Source organism: Entelurus aequoreus, linkage group LG19, assembly GCF_033978785.1.
Source record: "Entelurus aequoreus isolate RoL-2023_Sb linkage group LG19, RoL_Eaeq_v1.1, whole genome shotgun sequence".
Classification (NCBI taxonomy): Eukaryota; Metazoa; Chordata; class Actinopteri; order Syngnathiformes; family Syngnathidae; genus Entelurus; species Entelurus aequoreus.
The window spans coordinates 29,926,758-29,945,675 of record NC_084749.1 but is presented as its reverse complement, the minus strand read 5'-3'; the positions used below and the strand labels follow the sequence as shown (position 1 = coordinate 29,945,675).

Sequence of the window (18,918 nt, the reverse complement as noted above, 5' to 3'; positions counted from 1 at the left end):
TTCAGGTCAGGACTCTGTGCAGGCCAGTCAAGTTCATCCACACCAGACTCTGTCATCCATGTCTTTATGGACCTTGCTTTGTGCACTGGTGCACAGTCATGTTGGAAGAGGAAGGGGCCCGCTCCAAACTGTTCCCACAAGGTTGGGAGCATGGAATTGTCCAAAGTGTTTTGGTATTCTGGAGCATTCAAAGTTCTTTTCACTGGAACTAAGGAGCCAAGCCCAACTCCTGAAAAACAACCCCATACCATAATTCCTCCTCCACCAAAGTTCACACTCGGCACAATGCAGTCTGAAATGTACTGTTCTCCTGGCAACCTCCAAACCCAGACTGGTCCATCAGATTGCCAGATGGAAAAGCGTGATTCATCACTCCAGAGAAGGCGTCTCCACTGCTCTAGAGTCCAGTGGCGACGTGCTTTACACCACTGCATCCCACGCTTTGCATTGGACTTGGTGATGTATGGCTTAGATGCAGCTGCTCGGCCATGGAAACCCATTCTATGAAGCTCTCTACGTACTATACGTGGGCTAATTGGGAGGTCACATGAAGTTTAGAGCTTTGTAGTAACTGACTGTGCAGAAAGTTTTTGCACTATGCGCTTCAGCATCTGTTCACCCCTCTCGGTCAGTTTATGTGGCCTACCACTTTGTGGCTGAGTTGCTGTTGTTCCCAAACTCTTCCATTTTCTTATAATAAAGCAGACGGTTGACTTTGGAATATTTAGGAGCGAGGAAATTCCACGACTTTGTTGTACAGGTGGCATCCTATGACAGTTCCACGCTGGAAATCACTGAGAGTGGCCCATTCTTTCACAAATGTTTGTAGAAACAGTCTCCATGCCTAAGTTCTTGATTTTATACACCAAGTGATTAAGACACCTGATTTTCATTATTTGGATGGGTGGCCAAATACTTTAGGCAATATAGTGTATTTTAAGCATTATGTATGCCACCCATGTACAACTTCTAGGACATATTGACGTACTCTAAGTAACAATATGAAAATTTGCTCAAAAAGTACTTATACACACTGAAATCTTTAGATTTGATTAAAAAACTAAAATAACTGTTAGAAAACCCATTATTTTACATGTTTTGTGTTTCGTATGCTTCACGGTTAATAGTGTTGTGGCGCGCGTTGTAGTGTCCTACTCTGTTCAGCGGTCCTTGAACACCTCCCTGTCATATTTCTCCGGGTATACTGATTCATCTGTTCCGATAGAGCACAGTTTGTAGGTTCAATGTGCACAGTTGGATAGCTTAGTTGCTCAAACAGTAATGTGTTGTACAAGTTTGGATTGGGGTATGTCATTACTTAATGGGGTAAGACGTTAATGTCTCTTGTATTCATTTAAGATAGCGAGCTAGCGCCAATTTATCTGTTGGTTTATCAAAATGCGGCTATCAATCACAGTTTTTCGATTATTTTATTTTAAAACTGCAATAACCGTCAAGGGTTTTACCGCGGCTATCCTTAATACTGTTTATCGTTACATCCTTAACTTATAACATCTCACGAGCAGGGGAAATTAGCTTTTTGGGTGGTTTTTTATTTGGGTTTTTTGAAAAATCGGCTTTAACAGACTGTAAATTAGTCAGATTGTTGCTAGCTAATGATAGCGATTTGAATTGCTAACGTTACCTACAAGTGTTTTTATATTCTACCATAAGAACATGACTGGAAATTGTTAGTTGGGAGTGCTTTTGTGTATGTGCACGCGCTCGTTGCGAGTACGTGTTGAGTGACAAGCTGGGACCCCAAACACATTCCTCGGGCCGAAGTGTTTTTGTATTCAATATAATTAGTAATTGTGAAAAATATAGACATTTGATAACATATGTTTTGTTAAACAACTAATGGTAACATGAGCTCGCCGGTGGTGTTTTTTGGTTTAAAAAATGTAACGGTGTGTTGAACTTTAACAGCACCAAATACAATTAAAAATGCAAATTAATCTAAAACATACTACACCCGTTCATACAATTTGTCGGTTTCGTTGCAATGTCCATCGTGTATCACTGCAATTCCTCAGAACTAGGTCGTAGGCTGGAGTTACAGGTAGTTAGAACAGTGTTTTCATGTTCAAAAGCAGTTCAGTATAGTACAAGACACTTTTATCCTACATATTCTACACGAGGGCTTTTCAACTGGCGGCCCCAGGGCCAATTCCGGCCCGGGAATGACCCAGAATTACTGGGTTCGATCTCTGCACAGAGAGAATTGAAAGGTTTGCCAATTTCTGTTTTAATTATGTTAAATGTGTTTTTTTGCATCCAAAATAACTCTTAATTAGGTGCAAAATATGCATCTCATTAAATTCAAGTTTCTATTAAAAAGTATACAATTCTGCTTAGGGCCCCAATTTAGCCAGAGTGGCCCTGGCCGGCATCCACTACAGTGGACAATTGTATTTTGCATATTTTTTTAACATATACATACATAACTAACAAAAGAAATAGACATAAAAAATGAAAATAATGCTAGTTTTCAAAATAAGAACAATAGTCCTAGTTTTCTCTTTTTAGTGTGGAAAATAGAATAGCTAAACTGTCATAAAATAAAAATTAAAAAATATACTGATTCTAATTCTGATAAAAGATATAATTGTGGCTTGACATGATGCCCAAGCATTGAATATGTTAAAATATTAACACAGTCAATTAGATAAGTTAGTAACTGCTGTTAATGTATTTTTTGACTGCCCTAAATCTATATTTCAATGGTGTTGTAGTGGTGATGAGTGTTATCATTCACTTTTGGTGTGGACAACTGATTGACTTTGCAGTTTAGATTAGTGTTTATTTAATGAGGTGACTCCTGTGAATAAACAATGGTATATGTTTTCATTAGAGCTGTCAAAAATGAGTTAACTCATGTGATTAATCACAAACAATGATTGTATTAATCATGTATATACTTGGATTAATCACACCATTTATTTTGCCCGCACATTGTTTAACTGTGGATTGTTACCTGAAAGGTGGCATACTTTGTTATACAGACATGGTCAGGTCAATGCATACATCAGTGCAAAGATGAGGGAGAAGACTACGACTGGTGTCCTGGACCTAAAGGGGAACTGCATTTTTTAAATTTATTTTGTCTATCATTCACAATCCTTATGTAAGAGAAAAGTCATCTTAAAACGGCGCCTCCTGGAGTCACTCTTTTATACCTATAGAGCACTTAAACATCCAAACACTTCCATCAATGTTTTATATACGAGCTGTAAGTATACATGTAATGTAGTAACAGGCACATTCATAACAACAAGTACTATTTACGCATTTTGCTCATTTCAAGCATATGCGACGCATTATTTAAAAAAACGCATCACAACGTTCGCTTTTTCCTTCAACGACATCAGTAGTTGCATTTCCATTACAGTTTTTTGCAAAATAGAAGTGATATTTCTAAAATTTTGATAAAGTACATCTGCGACTAGTAGGTGTTTCCATTAAATTGTGTTTTGCATTGTGAGCCGTAATTCTTGTAAAATCTCATCCCGCGAGACTCCCCTTTGAGGAAGATATTGCAGCCAGTGCTCCGTGATGTCAATAGAAGACGAAGGCAGCGGGTAATCGCTCAAAGGCAACTTCCTACGGCTCCCTTGACACTTGCCGGCATGTGGGTCTCTCCGAGCCTGTGGGTCGGCCTCTATTGCGGGGAAGGCTCGGTGCGGCAATGCCGCCTAGCTCGCCCCCGCCCCCGGCCTACCGATTAGAGACTTACGGTCCCGTTAAAATTGTCCGGGCATGTGGGTCTTTCCAAGCCTGCGGGTCGGCCTCTATTGCAGGGAAGGCACCCGTGAGACGGCCCGATGCGGCGGTGCCGCCTGGCTCGATCCCAGCCGACCGATCGGAAGCGAGACCAGGACAACTCGTCTGCCCTGGTTGTCCTACCTGGGCGCCCCGTCGAGTCGGTGTTTAGGTGACCTCTAAATGCGAAAAAAGTGTTTCCATCATGAAAACTCAAAAGCCAAAGTTTTTCGTAATATGGGTGCTTCCATTACCAGTATTTTATTGCGATATTTAGGTTTTGCGTAGAGTTGTCCAAAAATGACTTTTTTGCCGATATCCGATATTGTCCAACTTTTAATTACCGATTCCGATATCAACCGATACCGATATATACAGTCGTGGAATTAACACATTATTATGCCTAATTTTGTTGTGATGCCCGGCAGGATGCATAAACAATGTAACAAGGTTTTCCAAAATAAATCAACTCAAGTTATGGAAAAAACATGGCACTGCCATATTTACTATTGAAGTCACAAAGTGCATTATTTTTTTTAACATGCCTCAAAACAGCAGCTTGGAATTTGGGACATGCTCTCCCTGAGAGACCATGAGGAGGTTGAGGTGGGCGGAGTTGGGGGGGGGGGGGGGGGTGAGGGGTGAGGTGTGGGGGGTGGTAGGTGGTAGGGAATAGAGGGGAGTATACATTGTAGCGTCCTGGAAGAGTTAGTGTTGCAAGGGGTTCTGGGTATTTGTTCTGTTGTGTTTATGTTGTGTTACGGTGCGAATGTTCTCCCGAAATGTGTTTGTCATTCTTGTTTGCTGTGGGTTCACAGTGTGGCGCATATTTGTAACAGTGTTAAAGTTGTTTATACTGTCACCCTCAGTGTGACCTGTATGGCTGTTGACCAAGTATGCGTTGCATTCACTTGTGTGTGTGAAAAGCCGTAGATATTATGAGATTGGGCCGGCTCACAAATGCAGTGCCTTTAAGGCACGCACCCAATATTGTTGTCTGGGTGGAAATCGGGAGAATGGTTGCCCCGGGACATTGTCGGGAGGGGCACTGAAATTTGTGAGTCTCCCGGGAAAATCGAGAGGGTTGGCAAGTATGACTGAAAGACGCAACTGCTCCGTACTTCTCCCTACGTCCGTGTACCACTCCGTACAGCAGCGTTTTTAAAGTCATAAATTTTACTTTTTGAAACCGATACCGATAATTTCCGATATTACATTTAAAAGCATTTATCGGCCAATAATATCGGCAGTCCGATATTATCGGACATCTCTAGTTTTGCGCATTTGTAAGGTTAATGGAAACGCAGCTGCTGATTACTGCTCAATGCAGACATCATGGGAGCCAACAAACATGGAAAAAAAGGCAGACCAAGCGTCTTTTTGTGTCTTTCTTGCCATTCCCGGGTCTAAATTGGCTGTCAAAGTTGACCATCTTGGTCGGATGATGTCCTCATTCTTCTACTTGCAAGGTGAGAGACATTATTTATAACCTAGAATAAACTTTCACCAGCGTCAAGACGAGAAAGCAGCTCACCAGCCAATGATGTCAACGTTAAGCTCTCTCTGATCACAGTGCCGTTATAAATAGTTCATCTGCGTCAGCGCTTATAATAAAAACATTGATAATACTTGGTTAGTATTCAGGTCACAAATTGTAAATGGAATATTTTTATTATTTTCTTTTTGGATGTTTTTTTTAAAGGGCTTTATGGGCGGAATAGATGACATCCCATTGGCTCCATTGTAAGCAGATTTTTATTTACACATTAGAATGCATAACAAAAAAAAAAAAGAATACATCTGTCTTCTTGTCTCTCATAATGATTGTGAACGATAGGCACAATTCCCAAAAAAGTGCAGTTCCCCTTTAAACTAAAGTTGTTAGTTTTGAGCAAATAAACAATATGCATTCAGGGGAAAAAAAATGTTTTTAATTCTGTGTGATATTCTGACAATTGCACTGCATTTGTGTCGAAATATAGGGGTACTTTAAATTAATTGAAATGATGCAAGCGAGTAATATCCTGTGATTAATCATGATTAATGCAAATTCAAAAGTGCATTTAATCTGATTAAAAATCATTACACAACACGAGTTTTTATATCAGATTTTTATTTGTTAATTTTATATTTAACTATTTGAAGGGTAGCTCCTAAGTAATCCAAACATCTATTATGACCTAAGGTACAATAACCAACTTTGTAAGTTTTTCGGACATATAGAAAATGTTCCTCGTGTCAGCTTTATAGTTTTGCAAAGCATCTTGACAGTGCAGAGTGCCAGACGGGTTACAATCATGTTTTCTTCTCCCATATTCCCCAGGTTTTTGTTTTGCGTGGCATCCCGGCCGCTGACAGCTAATGGAATTGCTCCTCACCTCCCGTGAAGCGCTGTGAGTTTGATCCCGTTGAGGTAAAACCGGAGACGGATGCGGAATCTGAGCTGTCAGTTGCGAGGACGAGATGTCTAGAATGCCGTCATTCGTTTGCCCAAGAAGCGCCTGCAACGTATGGAGGCGAATCATCCGTCATGTTAGCCGCGTCCACCCTCTGTCGAGTAACTGACACATTTTGATTACGCACAAGAACGCGCAATCCGGCAACTTTGTGCAAATAATGTTTTTTCCATCATCCCATTTGTGGCTAAAACTCTGCAATCCCGTCCACCTCTGCAGGTTAACACCTTGGAAAAGTGAAAGTGTGTGTGAGGGGCCTTGGGATGGGGGGGGTGGGGGTCTCACAACACAGTAGTCTCTTTATTTGGCAGTGCCTGGGAAGGCCGAGGCCTCTCACTGCACGAGTCAACCTAAGCAACAGCTGCTGTTCACAGCAACATTTCCTATTTCTGCCCAAGGTGGATCGTGTAACTCTCACTTTATCGCCCTTAGAGGCCACGTGAAGGACAGGAGCCAGCACAGCTGTAAACATAACTAACATTCGCGTAAACATAACTAACGTTTGCGTAAACATAACTAACGTTTGCGTTTCCAATTTAGATGTTTCCAAAGTGAAACCGTCAGTCTTGATTGGAGTAGGGATCTTGAGTTCCTATTAGTGCAACGTTTCAGAGAGGATACAGGAAGTAAGTGTTGTGCCAGCCTCTAATCCTAACTGAACATCCTACGTAACAGTTGACCTTATTTGTTACCACGGTAACAAATGTTTACGTTTGATAATGAATAAAGACTAATATTCACAAAATGATCCGCTCCTACAGCTAAACACATGTTGATTAAATTATTACATTAACTATTTATTTCACTTATTCCTCATGAATTATTGATAGGTTTCAATCTGTCTTTTTAAGGTATCCTAAAATGCACGGCAAAAACTGAAATCTAAGTAAGATTAAATATCTCAAATAAGGGTGATATTTGCTTATTTTCTGTCTGATAAGATAATTCTTCTCATTAAGCCAGGGGTGTCAAACATACGGCCCGCGGGCCGGAACAGGCCCGGGAACAGGTGTTATCCGTCCCGCGGAATGAGTTTGCTAAGTATAAAAATGAGCCGAAATGTTTGAATGAAAAAAACTGCTGTTGTAATTGTGTCCACTAGATGTCACAATAGCAATTCTTTGTATCATTGTAGATGATGCTACATATGTACAAAATAAAGCACAGGATGTCAGTGCACCAGTCGAGGAAAATGATCAAACTACATAAATAACATCCTCATTTTGATTTTGATATTATTTTTTTATATTGATGGATTGAAAATGAACACCAATGAGATGCTGGTGAACATTATCAGATAAATTATTCAGAAAGTATAAATAAGGACAAATAAAGGTAGAATACTATTAACCGCAACATATAAGTGTAAAAATCCCCCAACAACATTATGATATGTACATTTTCAGAATGTGCTTGTTCTATTTTGAAACAAAGAAAACAATCTGAAGTTGTCTTTATTTTTAAGTTATCGTGCCGTGATTTTACCTGTCCGGCCCACTTGGGAGTAGATTTTTCTCCATGTGGCCCCCGATCTAAAATGAGTTTGACACCCCTGCATTAAGCAGATTTTATGTGAGAGTGTTTTACTTGTTTTATGGGTTTTGGTCCTAAATGATCTCAGTAAGATATTACAGCTTGTAGCTGATATTTTATGACCTATATTGAGTAAAACATGCTTGAAATTAGAATATCAACTGATGCAAAGCTGTGTCATCAACACTCACAAGTATAAAACTACTTTCTTAAAGTAATAATTTCTTACTTCAAGCATGAAAAAAAAAATCATGGTGACAAGCGCATATCATTATGTCAAGATAATGGCACTAGCATTTATTTAATTTAAGAATATTTTTCAACATATTGAGCAAAAAGGTCTCTTTTTTTCTACCAAGAAAAGTGCACTTATTTGAAGGTATTTTTGGATTCATTGAGGTTAGCTAATTTTACTTGTTTTGGAAAGTCTTGACAAGCCGAATTTTCTTGTTCTATTGGCAGATCATTTTGCTTAGTTCAAATAAAATACCCCTAACTTTTGTATTTTTTTTCTTGTTTTTGAACACTGACTTTTTGCAGTGTGGACTTTTGTTTTTGGTTTGTCCTGCAAAGGACACTGGTTTTTAGAAGAATATAGAATAAAATAGAATAGAATAGATCTTTATTGTCATTGTACCACGAAAATGCAAGCAAACCAATTTAGTGCAAATTCATAGATGAAATATAAAATAAAATAAAAAAATATAATTTTAATCTTATTTTATATGTTCTTACAAAAAGTTTGGCCATTTAATACACATTCTTTTGTTCAAATATTTTATTAGGAACTGTGATAAGAGAAATATTACAAACATTTAAGTCGTATGATACATATTTGTTTACAAAGGCTGCTTTTTTGTTTGTTTTTTCAGCAATTTTTTGCTGAATTTTTGGCCATGATTTTTGCAGGTTCTTTTCCCTTTAGAAGGGTTTTTACATGTTAAATTAAAAAATGTCAATGTTCAAGTCTTTCACAGGTGTGCAATACAGTGCAGTTATTTGAAAATACGCCATAACAGGACATAAAAGTTCTTTATTTTTCAAAGGGCATAAAAACATTTTGGAAATATATATTTTTTTCAACCATTTTTTTCCCTCAATTCTCTTAATCAACTTCAACCCTAAACAAAAATACCAAACATGTACACTTTGATCAAATTATGTTAAAGTGATTTTCCTAGTTCCTACCTGTGACATCTGATCAAAAGGCCTTCAAAAGGGTCAAAATTCACATGTTTTTCGGACGGAAGTTTAGAGAAATTTGAGCATAAAAAAGCGGTCATACTGTATCATGATTTTTTCTATTTTTAAAACACTTTATTTTAGTCTATATAACATGTAATGATAATTCTTTGGTCAACATTTGGCATAGATTGTGCTGTAAATACCTTTCTTTAGGCCACTTCCTGGCTGCTTCTAAAAACGGTTCATTTTGAGAGGCGGAGTTGTTAGATGCAAATGAAGCCCTCTTAACCACGCCCCCTCACACGTACTAGCCTTCAGTCCCCGCCCCGCAGCTATGATTGGTATAGTAGTTGTTCTTGTTTTGTTTTGCTAAAACCGTATGGAATATGGACACTGGTGATCACCACCAGCTATATCATTTTCACTTGACTTTCACCGCAACACAACATTCCAGACGATTTATCGAGACCACGCGGCTCACCGTGTTTAGTTTGTCGGCTAAATGAGGAGACGACACGGTGGACACAAAGTAAAAAAGGAATTTCGTACCAGTAAATTTTTGGTACAAAAACGTTGGCCAAAGTTAACTTCTATCGAGTCATTATGTCTCCAACACCAGATCATTGACGCATGCATCTGTATATTGACAATAAAATGTTTTCCCACTCTATATCGTGGTAATATTTTTACTGCACCGCAGCTTCAAATCTTATTAAACAATAGAGGCCCGAGCCGGCTAATACAGTTAGCCATGCTCTGGGCTACATAATCGTTCGAGATGTTCGCAAATGTAATTACAGATTATAATACTAACTTGTCCATTGCCAAACACAGTAGGCACTGATACAACTAAAAGTAGTTTTTATGAAAACCATTCTTTATTTTGCAGGACGGTGAAGCTATTGTCTCACAGTAAAAGGCTAAGCTAGCTACACAACAACTCCAGCTAACATTACTAACATCATTCACACATTCTTAACCTACCACATTCTTTACCGTTTCATTGTCTCCTCCATTGCCATAAATAGTAGTCACCATTAAAAAAGGTTTTTTTACTGCAAAATCTTATCTTTATGTGAAGGTATGTGGGTGAAGCAGGAGTAATCTTTGCACACTCTAAGCGACTTCCTCACAGTGAAAGGCACATTGCCATCAATCATAAAAGTTAAAAGTAACTTTTTAGTACTTTTTACTTCGGATGACGCTGGAAGTTTGTGTAGTGACTTGTGTTGGTTAGAGCAAACAAACAAACAGAACATTTTCCTTCATTGAGTTTCATGGTTGACATGATGTTGTAGCACAACTCGGTTAAATTGGCTGACTCACGGAACGATGTTTGGGTAAATGTCTACCATTTATGAATAATCTGATGATGTCACACCTGAACAAACTTCCATACGGCCTGTTTGGAGGAGGTATGAAGGAAGGCAAGATTGTTTTATAAATATCTCTACAATGCCTCCACGGTCGGATTTCAAATTTTCGGTACTTATGCAGATACCAAATACTATGGAGCCAGAGCACTGCCAGTAAGATTTGGTGTCCCAATAGTTCATTGACATTGTACACAAATTTGTATTTGCACCGAAATGAGTTTTGGCAACAAATAAATTGAAAAAACCCAATATTTTTGGTGGATGTTTTTGATGCCAATATTCATATTTTTGTACACTTTTTGTTTTTGTGTGTTTCAAAGGTTTTTATTATAGCTTTTATTTTGTACGATTTTGTTTCTTTTTTTGGGGTTTCGCTTTTTTTTTTTAATGGTATTAAAATAATGGCAGTGTTTTAGCATGGAGGGCGGGGCTTATAACACGTTTACCCGGAAGCAGTTTTACTGGACTGTAAAAACATTGCAGAAGAAGAAAGGAGGACCGAGGGCGTCTAAACTACAAAAGCTTGAAAATATAAAATTATGAAGCAAAATGTTTTTGCTTTATCTTGAGTAGGCCTGTATGTGTTGCTGTTAGCAGATTCATCTCCTGCTCAGAGAGAAATTTTGTATTTGTAAACATGATACAGTACTTTATTAATCTTTGACTACTTCATAAAGCACTCTGGTCAACCTCGTTACTTTCACAATTGCTTTTATATATGCAGTTGATTTCAGCCCTAAGAGGTTATTAGGATATATTTCTGTTATTTATTAAATGTTTAATTTATTACTATGTATAAATTCTCTTTACAAAGCAAATAAAATAACTTTTAAGCAATTATCATGATGATACAGTTTATCAGGATTTAGTATATGATTGTTGATGAAGTACTGCTCAGATATTTTTTAAGATGTTTCAATGTAATTGTTAATAGAAATGTCTCCTCCAAAAGTCCACCCTATTTTTTTAAATTAATTTTAAATAATCCCTCAACTCTACATTATAGCAGTTGATGTATTAAAAATATGTTGTAGCTTTCAAATTTACACGTGATTATTATGTGGAATATAAGTTAGGATATCTGAATGTATCCTCCTGTTTTGTATTATTTGCAATTAAGGCAGGAAATTAATCACAATAGCGGTACTTTCAGCACATTGTTTATACAAGTCAAAATAAAACTTGACAATACAATAAGACATGAGTCCACTTAGTTGGGTGTAAACATAAAATAAAAGAATAGATCAGATGTAAGGTTTTACTTCCAAATGCTGAAAAAGGTTTTGTGCATGAAGTTGTCGCCACAGCCTGGATATGATCAGCTCCCTCCCGGGCGAACAAGAGGGTGAACTGCCAGAGGTCGCTCAACATTACAATAGTCCAAGTCTCGTATTTGAACACAAATTGGTCACTCATGTCACACCAAGCTTTACATGTTTGCTGTTAAATGTTTGAAATGAATAAATACAGCTGGACTTACATTTTAAAGTCGCTCTTTTCTCTCCGCGTGGAAATGTAACAAAGTATTGTTCAATACAGAGTTTTGCCAAATATCGCGGCCATATCGAGACAAACATGGATCATTTTAAAATACATGATCCATTTCTGTACCGCTTATACTACATCCTCAAAGTACTGCTAGGTTAACACGAATATATCATATAACTTTTACACTTGATTTAAGTTCAAGTTAAAGTTCCAATTAGAGATGTCCGATAATATCGGACTGCCGATATTATCGACCGATAAATGCTTTAAAATGTAATATCGGAAATTATCGGTATCAGTTTCAAAAAGTAAAATGTATGACTTTTTAAAACGTTGCTGTACGGAGTGGTACACGGACGTAGGGAGAAGTACAGAGCGTCAATAAACCTTAAAGGCACTGTCTTTGCGTGCCGGCCCAATCACATAATATCTACGGCTTTTCACACACACACACAAGTGAATGCAACGCATACTTGGTCAACAGCCATACAGGTCACACTGAGGGTGGCCGTATGAACAACTTTAACACTGTTACAAATATGCGGCACACTGTGAGCCCACACCAAACAAGAATGACCGCACCGTAACCCAACATAAACACAACAGAACAAATACCCAGAACCCCTTGCAGCACTAACTCTTCCAGGACGCTACAATATATACCCCCCCTATCCCCCCAACCTCCTTATGCTCTCTCAGGGAGAGCATGTCCCAAATTCCAAGCTGCTGTTTTGAGGCATGTTAAAATAATAATGCACTTTGTGACTTCAATAATAAATATGGCAGTGCCATGTTGGCATTTTTACTTGAGTTGATTTATTTTGGAAAATGTTGTTACATTGTTTAATGCATCCAGTGGGGCATCACAACAAAATTAAGCATAATAATGTGTTAATTCCACGACTTTATATATCGGTATCGGTTAATATCGGAATCGGTAATTAAGAGTTGGACAATATCGGAATATCGGATATCGGCAAAAAAGCCATTATCGGACATCTCTAGTTCCAATGATTGTCACACACATACTAGGTGTGGCGAAATTATTCTCTGCATTTGACTCATCACCCTTGTTCACCCCCTGGGAGGTGAGGGGACACTCAACATCAAGGGTTGGAATTGGGGGTTTAGACGCCATCGGCCCTCCTTTCTTCTTCTACTGTGTTTTTACAGTCCAGTAAAACTGCTTCCGGGTAAACTTGTTGTAAGCCCCGCCTACAGGCTTCCGCCCCTCATGCTAAAACACTGCCATTATTTTGATACCGTAAAAATAAGAAGCAAAACCGGAAAAAAAGAAACGGAATTGTAAAAAAACAGACGCGATCATAAAAACAAAAGTGTACAAAAATATAAATATTGGCATCAAAAACATCCACCAAAAATATTGTATTTTTTCAATGTTTGTATTCATTTGTTGCCAAAACGTGTTTTGGTGCCAATACAACTTTTTCTACAATGCCAATTTTGTTTCCAATACCAAATCTTAGTGGCAGTGTTCTGGCTCCATGAAATACACATAAGCAGGTACCACCTGGTAAAAGTTGGTTTTGCGTGATAAGGCCCCTTTAAGGACTTGTATGTCTTGTGTGGCTTTGAAAATAATTGTAATCGAATTAAATTACTATTTCTCTGAATGCATCATTCACAAATCAGCATGATCTTTTTTTTTTTTTTTTAACAGAGATGCGATTTAAGTATAATTCCACAAAGCACTTAAGTATACGACGTTCAATTTTGTATCAAGACCGCTTCTTCCTCAGCCTGCAGAGGGTCAAAGAGGGGCTGGCGCCAGCAGCAGCTGACCTGGGGTGAAAAGGCAGAGACTCCCTGGGTGTTCACCAGTCAATCTCAGGTCTGACAAGGCAGACAAATTGCTAGTGGGTGGCAATATAGCTCACAACTTGCTCTTAAATCACCCAGGAGGTGCAGAAAGATATAATTATCATGATTTTTGAAATACATTACTCATTTGGCCTTTTGGGTAAAATGAACAGAACTGCTATTGTTATACTTATTAAACCAGGGATCTAAATAAGGCTTCGGCAACCTTTCTCAAATCAAGGGGACATATTATGATTTGTTTTCTACATGAAAACACTCCCTTGTGGTCTACATAACATGTAATGGTGGTGCTTTGGTCATTAGATTACTCCTTTGTGTTCTTGATGTTGCCTTCTTGTTTTCATGGGGTGTTTTGCATTTTGGATCAGGAGCTTCGGGACTGCAGAACAAGGAGTGGCACTTTTCTGACTTTTGTGCTACTTTTTAGTGCTTTTTTGCAAACTTTTAGATTTGTCTAGGGCAGGGGTCGGCAACCCGAAATGTTGAAAGAGCCATATTGGACCAAAAATACAAAAAAAAAATCTGTCTGGAGCCGCAAAAAATGAAAAGACTTAGATAAGCGTTATAATGATGGCAACACATGATGTAAATATGCCTGATTAGCCCTCCATAACAAGTCAATAACATCAACAAAGATCACCTTTGTGCATTCACGCACAGTATAAGACGTTTGGTGGACAAAATGAGACAATGAAGGAGTGGCATAAAACACGTCTTTCTGTGGCAGCGTCGGCGAAGGTTGTACATGTAAAACAAACTGTTGTGTCACAGTCCACACAACGGTGAGTTCAAGGGCCGCTGAAATTAGTAGGACAAAGCGACGCTCGCCTAATACTCTCATCATCCATCCATCCATCTATTTTCTACCGCTTATTCCCTTCGGGGTCGCTGGAGCTTATCTCAGCTACAATCGGGCGGAAGGCGGGGTACACCCTGGACAAGTCGCCACCTCATCGCAGGGCCAATACTCTCATCAGTGAAGCATAAACACAAACATATTCAACAGTGGGCTTTCTAACAATTAGGAAGGTTTGTGTCGTGTTTGTCCTCCTACAGAAACCATATTACAACACAAAATATATTTTTCACCCCATTTTTTTTTTTTACATTTCCATACATTTTTGAAAAAGCTCCATGGAGCCACCAGGGCGCCGCTCAAGAGCCGCATGTGGTTCTAGAGCCGCGGGTTGCTGACCCCCGGTTTAGGGGGATCCATGGCCAGGTTTGGACCAGAGACCAGCTGCACACAAAAAAAATACTGGGTAATTTTGATAACCCAATTTATGAGTTGCTAGTGTTGGGTTAAATTTCGGAGTTATTTTTATTAATAGCAATCCATTCTTTGGGTATTTTAACTCAATTAGTGGGTTTTCAAAATGATGAACAATTTTTGGGTTGTTTTTCAACGAGTAACACATTTTTGGGTAAGAGGCTTTTTTTAATTAAAAAGTAACTTTTTACTTGAAGGGAATTTTTTGATGGAGTATTATCATTAACATTATTTACAATCACCCAAAAAGTTAAAGTTAAAGTAGCACTGATAGTCATACACACACTAGGTGTGGTGAAATTACCCTCTGCTTTTGTTCCACCCCCTGGGAGGTGAGGGGAGCGGTGAGCAGCAGCGGTGGCCACGCTCAGGAATCATTTTGGGAATCAATTCCAACCCTTAATGCTGAGTACCAAGCAGGGAGGTAATTGGTCCCATTTTTATAGTCTTTGGTATGACTCGGCCGGGGTTTGAACTCACAACCTACCAACCTCAGGGCGGACACTCTAACCACAAAGCCACTGAGCAGGCTAAACTTTTTTAACCCAACTTTTTAGTTAAATAATTCAACGCAAAAGTTGGGTTGAAAAAATGTACCCAAAATGTTGAGTTAAAGTAAGTCAAAGAAGGGGTTTGTCTTTTTCTGAACCAGTAGTTGGGTTAAAATTGGGTTATATTTTAACCCAACATTTTTTTGTGTGTGCTGGCTCTCTGCCACACCGTAGTCCGTGTGGAAAGACTGGAGGAGATGGGGCTGCGGAGCTCGTGTTGAGCATCTGGCTGATTGGACACTTTGGTCTCCCTGGACAGATACTTGCTCATCTGCACAGACTGGATATTGGCCGAGAGCTAATGGGCAGCCTAGGACGAAGTCGGCTCTCATGGTTGCTTTGATGAGTCTGTTCCTGTTTCTGGCCGTGCTGCTCCCCACCCTAGCAGACGATGGCGTGGAGCATTGCAGAGGCCAACGTGGTGTGTGTGGGTGTTAAAATGGTGTTTATGTTTTCTTTTGTTTTTTTGTTTGTTTATGCATGGTGCAATCGTATGTGCACAATTTGTATTATTTATGGCTTTTTAAAAATGTTTAGTTGTGTTTTACTTTTGTACTTGTATGTAAAATAAGGCGCTGCTTCAGTGGCAGCTGGTTGCATCCTATATATATATATATATATATATATATATATATATATATATATATATATATATATATATATATATATATATATATATATATATACACTACCGTTCAAAAGTTTGGGGTCACATTGAAATGTCCTTATTTTTTAAGGAAAAAAGGAAAAGCACTGTACTTTTCAATGAAGATAACTTCAAACTAGTCTTAACTTTAAAGAAATACACTCTATACATTGCTAATGTGGTAAATGACTATTCTAGCTGCAAATGTCTGGTTTTTGGTGCAATATCTACATAGGTGTATAGAGGCCCATTTCCAGCAACTATCACTCCAGTGTTCTAATGGTACAATGTGTTTGCTCATTGGCTCAGAAGGCTAATTGATGATTAGAAAGCCCTTGTGCAATCATGTTCACACATCTGAAAACACTTTAGCTCGTGACACAAGATACAAAACTGACCTTCCTTTGAGCAGATTGAGTTTCTGGAGCATCACATTTGTGGGGTCAATTAAACGCTCAAAATGGCCAGAAAAAGAGAACTTTCATTTGAAACTCGACAGTCTGTTCTTGTTCTTAGAAATGAAGGCTATTACACAAAATTGTTTGGGTGACCCCAAACTTTTGAACGGTAGTGTGTATATATATATATATATATATATATACATACTGTATATATATATATATATACATACATATACATACACATATTTGTATATCTGTATGTATGTGTATTTATACATACATGCATATATGAACATATATACATACAAAGCGCTTTCAAAAATGCTAAATACAGATACATACACATATAGATACACAATATATATACACATTTACATACGTGTATATTTATCTATGTATATATTCATATATAGATACATATATAGATACATACAGTACAGGCCAAAAGTTTGGAAACACCTTCTCATTTTAATGCGTTTTCTTTATTTTCATGACTATTTACATTTACATGAAGGCATCAAAACTATGACACCTGTGAAGTGAAAACCCTTTCAGGTGACTACCTCTTGAAGCTCATCGAGAGAATGCCAAGAGTGTGCAAAGCAGTAATCAGAGCAAAGGCTGGCTATTTTAAAGAAACTAGAATATAAAACATGTTTTCAGTTATTTCACCTTTTTTTGTTAAGTACATAACTCCACATGTGTTCATTCATAGTTTTGATGCCTTCAGTGCCAATCTACAATGTAGGCAAGGCAAGGCAAGGCAACTTTATTTGTATAGCGCTTTTCATACACAAGGCAGACTCAAAGTGCTTCACAGACAACAAAGTGAAATGAAAGAAAATAAAAGCAAAATTAAAATGCAGACAATAAAAATAAAAACAGTGCAGACGTTAAAAGTTAAAAGATTAAAAGATTTAGCTGAAAGCTAAGGTGAACATAAAAGTCTTCAGTCTAGTTTTAAAAGTAGTGAGAGTTGGGGAGAGTCTGACATCTTCAGGAAGTTTATTCCAGCTATGTGTTGCATAGTGACTGAATGATGATCTCCCTTGATTTGAGTTTACTCTTGGAACCGCTAACAGATTGGTCTCAGAAGATCTTAGTGATCTAGAGGGCGTATATAGTGGGAGCATATCAGTGATATACTTGGGCCCTAGACCATGTAGTGATTTATATGTGAGCAGGAGGATTTTGAAATCTATTCTCTGATGTACAGGGAGCCAATGTAAGGATTTAAGAATTGGTGTAATGTGCTCACATTTTTTGGTCTTTGTTAGAACTCTAGCAGCAGCGTTCTGAACAAGCTGTAGCTGCCTGACAGTTTTTTTGGGAAGACCTGCAAGGAGACCATTACAATAGTCTAGCCTACTGGTAATAAAGGCATGTACAAGTTTTTCTAAGTCTTGAGCTGACATGAGCCCTCTAAGTCTTTTTACATTTTTGAGGTGATAGTAGGCCGATTTTGTTACTGATTTGATGTGACTGTCGAAATGTAAATCAGAATCTAAAATAACCCCAAGATTTCTGGCTTTATTTGAGGTTTTCAGGGACAGTGATTTAAGGTGTTGGATGACTTTAAACCTTTCTTTTTTAGCACCAAAAACAATTATCTCAGTTTTATCTTCATTTAGTTGTAGGAAATTTTGGCACATCCAGTGTTTGACTTGCTCAATGCACTGGCACAGAAGATCTATGGGGCGATAGTCATTTGGTGATAGCGCTACATAGATTTGGGTGTCATCGGCATAGCAATGATGGTCAATGTTATTATTTTGCATGATTTGTCCTAGTGGGAGCATATAGATGTTAAATAAAGTCGGCCCCAAGATTGAACCTTGGGGGACTCCACACGTTACGTTGGTTGGTTCTGATACAAAGTCACCAATGGAAACAAAATAGTTCCTATCTTGTAGATATGACTTGAACCAGCTTAAAACTGTGCCTGAGATCCCCACCCAGTTTTCCAACCTGTCCAAAAGTATTGAGTGGTCGACAGTGTCAAATGCAGCACTGAGGTCCAAAAGCATTAATACTGAAGTTTTGCCAGAGTCTGTGTTTAGACGGATGTCATTTATAACTTTAAGAAGGGCCGTCTCTGTGCTATGAAGAGGTCGAAATCCTGACTGGAAGTTGTTGTGGCAGCCAGTAGAAGCCAAGAAGTGATTTAGTTGTTGGAGGACAACTTTCTCAATTATTTTACTTATGAATGGTAGATTTGAAATTGGTCTGTAGTTGTTGATAACAGAGGCATCTAGGCTCTGCTTTTTTAGAAGAGGTTTAATGACTGCAGTTTTGAAAGCCTTCGGGAAATTGCCCGATTTAATAGAATTATTAACTATTTGCAAGATGTCTGTTGATAGGCAGTCAAAAACATTCTTAAAGAAGTTGGTAGGTAAAACATCAAGGCA

General features: G+C 38.3%; 2 protein-coding genes across 3 annotated transcripts in view; one reads left to right on the top strand and one right to left on the bottom strand.

Annotated features, from left to right (window-relative positions):
- Positions 1-18,918, bottom strand: part of alg6 (ALG6 alpha-1,3-glucosyltransferase) — a 106,283-nt gene that overhangs the window by 20,400 nt on the left and 66,965 nt on the right. The gene's annotated exons all lie outside the window — the stretch shown is intronic.
- Positions 1-18,918, top strand: part of LOC133635257 (potassium voltage-gated channel subfamily H member 4-like) — a 50,681-nt gene that overhangs the window by 21,068 nt on the left and 10,695 nt on the right. The gene's annotated exons all lie outside the window — the stretch shown is intronic.